This window comes from Benincasa hispida, chromosome 2 (genome assembly GCF_027475165.1).
Source record: "Benincasa hispida cultivar pf3 chromosome 2, pf3_genome.v1.1, whole genome shotgun sequence".
NCBI classification, from domain to species: domain Eukaryota; kingdom Viridiplantae; phylum Streptophyta; class Magnoliopsida; order Cucurbitales; family Cucurbitaceae; genus Benincasa; species Benincasa hispida.
Genome location: NC_143479.1, coordinates 29,869,727 through 29,875,726, shown reverse-complemented (window position 1 = coordinate 29,875,726; position 6,000 = coordinate 29,869,727). Strand labels below are relative to the sequence as shown.

The 6,000-nt window shown below is 41.4% G+C and overlaps 1 non-coding gene across 1 annotated transcript; it reads right to left on the bottom strand.

Moving 5' to 3' along the window:
• Window positions 1-1,154: 1,154 nt before the first annotated feature.
• LOC120072382 (small nucleolar RNA R71) lies at window positions 1,155-1,261 on the bottom strand. Its single transcript, XR_005480444.1, has one exon. It is a non-coding gene; the product is annotated as a small nucleolar RNA R71 (small nucleolar RNA).
• Window positions 1,262-6,000: the final 4,739 nt, after the last annotated feature.

The window sequence follows — 6,000 nt, the reverse complement described above, 5'->3', positions numbered from 1 at the left end:
TTGTCAACTTGCATCACATGCATCCTAGGAATAGGAATGATATTATGTTGTCATCGCATAAATAGGAATAGAGGTTTATGTGTAAGCCCTGTAGACTTATCGCATATTTATCGCATGCGTTCTAGCCTTAGAAGCCATGGCATTCATGATGAGAGGTGGTTTACTATTGTATGCATGTTGCATGATCGCAAGGCATGAACGCAACCTAGGGAGTGTTAGCCAAAACCCTTCTCAACCCATTCATCGCATATTCATCGTATTTCTCATTGCCAACTCTTTTCGAACTCTGCCGCATTTATTATTATTTTCATTAATGCAACAACAAACCAACCACCTTATTTATTTACCGGTTACCACAAAGTTTTCATAAGAAAATTATCAACACAAACTATTTTCACAAGTCCCTGTGATCGACTCTAGACTTAACAGGAAACTAAGAGAAATTTACACTTGGATTCTGCTGGGGAAACTTGAGTACACAACGTAATTCCACCAACGCATTTCATCCATATTTCCATTCAATAAAATAACGCATCAAGTTTTTGGTGCCGTTGCCGAGGACTACGGCAAAATAGTTTGTTAACGGTAGTTTTTTTTATTTCTTTGCAGAACTCTCAATCTCTGGTGAATTATGACCCGTAGATTGAGAGGAATTTTAAGAGGAGACTGAGGAACCGCCAACAGCAGCCACAATCCGATAAGGAAAAGATGGCGAAGCAGCCTAGGAATGAAGCACCAAACAACAACAATGTCATTGCAAATCCAATTCTGTTGCCCAACGATCGCAATAGGCCCATTAGGGACTATGCATCGCCAAACCTCTATGATTTCTCTCCTGGAATCATGAGGCCTGCCTTAGATGGAAGTAGATTTGAAATGAAACCAGTGATGCTGCAGATTGTCCAGGCTGCAGGTCAATTTGGAGGAAGGCGTGGCGAGGATCCGCACGCCCATCTCCGAAGTTTTATTGAAATCTGCAATACTTTTGTGTTCCCGAATATCTCTGCTGAGGAGGTTCGACTAACGTTGTTTCCATTTTCTTTTTGTGATCAGGTTAGGAAATGGGCTTACTCGCTCGAACCAGGAGAGATCACTTCTTGGGAACAGGTGGTCGAGAAGTTTATGAAGAAGTATTTCCCACCTACAGAGAATTCAGACGAAGAAAGCTTATCACTAATTTTGAACAGGACATGGACGAATCGCTCAGTGATGCCTGGACGAGGTTTAAAAGGTTAGTCCAAGATTGTCCGCATAATGGGCTGCCATACTGCCTTCAGATGGAAATTTTCTACCACAGTTTGAATCCTGCTTCGTAGACCTTGCCAATGTGGCAACAACTGGTGGTCTGCTTGACAAGACTTATGATAAGGCGAAGAATATCCTGGATCGCATCTCCAAGAATTATGAAGACTGGAGGGAGAGAGACCAGAGATTAAGACTCAAAGAATCTAACACAAATAACGGTGCCATTGTTTCACTGCAGAACCAAATGACTATAATGATGAACTTGATCCAAGGAATGACAATCAGCAGCCCAACACCGCAAGGTGGGCAAATCAACACAATAAGTCAAAACACCGCAAGGTGTGCAACTTGCGGTGATGGGCATGCTATGAAGGATTGCCCACAAAACCCACAGTCTGTATATTTTGTAAAGAACAATCCTTTTTCTAACACCTATAACCCCGGGTGGAAAAACCACCCAAACTTTGCTTGGAAGAATACACAACAAAACTTTCAATATGTGGCACAAAAAGAAGGGCCACCAGGGTTCTTTCAACGCAGCAATGGTCAACAGAGCAACCAAGCAAGCAGCTCACAATAACCACCGCAATCTTCTTCCCTAGAAGGTCTATTGAAGCAATATATAGAGAAAAATCAGGCGGTGCTTCAGAGTCAGGCTACGTCCATCCACAACCTTGAATTGCAAATGAGCATAAAAGTAGACCGCAAGGGGTGCTGCCAAGTTCAACCGAGCTTCCACGCAACCCAGGAGGTTTAGGTAAGGAGCAATGTCAGGTTGTGACATTGCGTAGTGGAAAGACTGTGGAAGGAGAAAAGAAGAAGCAGAATAGATCGACCTCCATCATAGCTGAACAGGAGATTACGGCAACATAAGAAGAAGAAAAATAAAATGAAGCAGTAGAACTTGAGGTTGCGTCAACCCCGAAGTCAAATGAAACGGGAACCGTGAGAGTCTAGTTACCACCTTTTCCTCAGAGGCTAAAGAAGAATAAAAACGAAGAGGTACAGTACCAATGCTTCATGTCTATGCTTAAGCAATTACATGTTAACATTCCTTTTAGTGAAGTGATTGAGGAAATGCCTGCCTATGCCAAGTTTCTAAAGGACATGGTAACCAAGAAAAGAGGCGCTGAAAAATTTGCCACTATCGCACTAACACAGAGTTCCAAATCTATTATCCCACCGAAGATGAGCGATCCTGGGAGCTTCACCATTCCTCGCTCCATAGGAGGACACTATATTGGGCAAGCCTTATATGACCTGGGGGTCAACATAAATTTGATGCCGCTGTCAATCTTTTGACAATTGAATGTAGGGGAGCTTGTGCCCACATCCGTGACCTTCCAATTGGCTGACAGATCTCTGGTTCATCCAGAGGGTAAGGTGAAGGACGTGCTGATCACCATTGATAAATTTATTGCCACCTGACTTCATCATCTTGAATTATGAGGCCGATAAAGATGTGCCCATCATTTTGGGACGACCTTTCCTATCAACAGGACGTGCTCAAATTGATGTGAACAAGGGAGAGATCACTTTGTGCATCAATGGACAGAAGCTCAAATTTAACATAATTCACGCCATGAAATTTCTTGATGAGGAAGACCTGCTAGATTCAGAAGATGAATTCAATTTGATTGAAGAAGAAAAGTTTGATGAAGAGTATGAAGAAGAGGATGCCAACGCTGCAGCTCTCTGCCTGCAATGCGATCGTAGCAAAGACAAACAGAGAAGAAGAATCGATCGCAACGCAAGAAGAAAAGTTGAAGGAAGAAAGAAAAATAACGCAACCTTCTCTCGTGGAACCACCAACCCTTGAATTAAAAACCCTACCAATACATCTGAAGTACGTATTTCTGGGGCAGAATGAGAAGCTGCTGGTTATCAATGCATTCCCTTTTTGACAACCCTACCAATTAGCCCCGCATACTGCATGCACCACATTTGTCTCGAAGACAACCATAAGGCAACCATTGAAAATCAACGCAGACTTAACCCTGCGATGAAAAAGGTCGTCAAAAAGGAGATTATCAAATGGCTGGATGCGGGCATTATCTATCCCATTGCCGATAGCACGTGGGTCAGCCCCATGCAATGTGTGTCGAAGAAGGGCGGAATGACAGTAGTCCCCAATGAGAACAATGAATTAATACCGCAGAGGACCATCACTGGATATGGACTACCGCAAACTGAATGCTGCCACATCTGTATTGTTTAAATTTAGGGGTGTGATAACGGGCAGAAATGCACGTTATCATAGTGCTAAGTTATTAAAATATGTTGGATTGCGTTGATGAAAACTGATAAATTGCGTCCATGAAGCATAAAATCTATAATATTGCGGTTGCGTGCGTCAGCGCATTGGAACTGTTGATTTTTCTATTTTTTTGTGCAGAATATGCATTAACGCATTACAGAGATTGTGATCATAGGAATTCATCGGTCAAGCGCAACTTCACCGCAAGACTTTGTGTTGATCACGCTCACAAATATTCACCTAAGAAGAATCGCCGCAAGATGGTGGACGCATCCGAACGAAAGGACAATTAAGATCGATGGGACAGAAAGCTGACAGCAGTCGAATCCAAATTAAGTTGATAGCCGATAACGATCACAGAGTACATTCAGCTTTATCAGTTACAATTATCTGACGCATCAATCAGGAATTAAAGTTGTCCCATCTTTTGATGCCCTATAAATACTAAGTGCATTCTTCAGAGAAGGGGTTAAGCAGTTGATTAATTCATCACTTTATAAGTTCACACCTCTGTTCATAGTTTTCTTTTCCATTTCACGGTGGAGCTAGAGAAGAGTGGTGATGCTGGAGATCGTCCAAGGCAGCTTGAGAGAGAACCTTAGGGTGTAAGAGCAGAGAGCAGGTTGACTCTCGCGAAAGCGAGAATATCTTTAGAGCATGAGTATAACAGTGTAACACCTGGTGGCAAGAAATTGCCCCAGGCTCTTTGCTATACTTGCATTGTTATTCTATACTTCATCTTTTATCTATTCAATGGAAGTTATAATTCTACATCTGCTCACTCTCTTAATACGCATGAGTAGCTAAACTAGTTGAATGGGTTAAGAAGAACTAAGCTAACATGATCTAGGAAGTTCATTGCTAGCGATTGTCTTGTTTTATGTTGTGCGAAACATCCCTTTAGAGTTACTCAAGAGAGAATCTAAAGAAAGAACCTAATGTCTCGAGAGAGCTAGGTTAGAATCTGACTTGAAAAAGCAAGATTAGGCCTACATAAACAAGAAATAGGGACTTAGAGATAAGCTATATTTGTCAACTCTCATCACATGCATCCTAAGAATAGGAATGATGTTATGCGGTCGCATATTTGTATGAATGTCATGTTGTCATCGCATAAATAGGAATAAAGGTTTATGTGTAAACCCTGTAGACTTATTGCATATTTATCACATGTGTTCTAGCCTTAAAAGCCATGGCATTCACGCCGAGAGGTGGTTTACTATTGTATGCATGTTGCATGATCGCAAGGCAAGAACGTAACCTAGGGAGTGTTAGCCGAAACCCTTCTCAACCTGTTTACCGCATATTCATCGTATTTCCCGTTGCCAACTTTTTTCGAACTCTGCCACATTTATTATTATTTTCATTAACGCAACAACAAACCAACCACCTTATTTATTTACCAGTTACCACAAAGTTTTCATAAGAAAATTATCAACGCAAACTATTTTCACAAGTCCCTGTGATTGACCCTAGACTTACCAGGAAACTCAGAGGAATTTACACTTGGATTCCGCTGGGGAAACTTGAGTGCACAACGTAATTCCACCAACGCATTTCATCCATATTTTCATTCATTAAAATAACGCATCAGGCAGACAGTGTTTGGGCGGAGGTACAAGCAAAGGTGCCAAAGGGTACATGGTTGTACGGACAGACGCATAGGCTAACTTCAAACAATAAGCTTTTCCAAACTGCTTGTGCAAATCAGATGATTTTTTGACCAAAAGTTTATAAATTAAATGTAGTTTCGGTGTGAGGGCTACTTTAATGCAATTCTAACTCTAAGGCTGTCAAATTCAAGGAAAATCGAGAGGTGCTCACCAGTGAGGAGACAGTCGGGCCAAAAGGAATAAACTTGAGACTCTGAACTTTCACCGAGGAATTTCAAGGCGAAACATTAAGGAATTATAGTTAAGACATTTTCACAAATTTTTGAAGAATGGAATGTCTTGAGATAAGGCTCGAAAGAGTGAGTAATCTAAGCTTAAAGTTAAACCTGAAATAGGGTCCAACGGAGGAATAAGGGAAACCGGGTGAATTGGGAAGAAAGATCTCAACAGATCACTGTGAGTGGTTATTTCTTTTACTCTTTTAAGCATATTTTGGAATTGATATGTTGTAATTTATATTATAAGATGAGTATGACATTGGGATGGTTAGGAGGTCTATGGACCTAGAGCCTGAGTCCAAAATCAATCCTTACAGGATGGTCAGGGGACCAAGGAGTCTAGTTTCTGAGCCTGTGGGACAGAAAACCTTGAATGGGATGGTCAGAGGGCCGACAGGCCTAGCTTCTGAGCCCATGAAAGGGAGAACTATGTGCATATAGGTTGATATTGTTAGATATGAATATTAACTATCTATCGTGTGTGTAGGTAGGTTTGTGAAAAACTTCATGGTATGGTGGAGGTTTGCATAGGAACCTCGTGATAATGCTTGTAAAAGACTTGTATTTGTATTACCACTCACTGAGCTTTGTAAAGCTCATGGTTTTT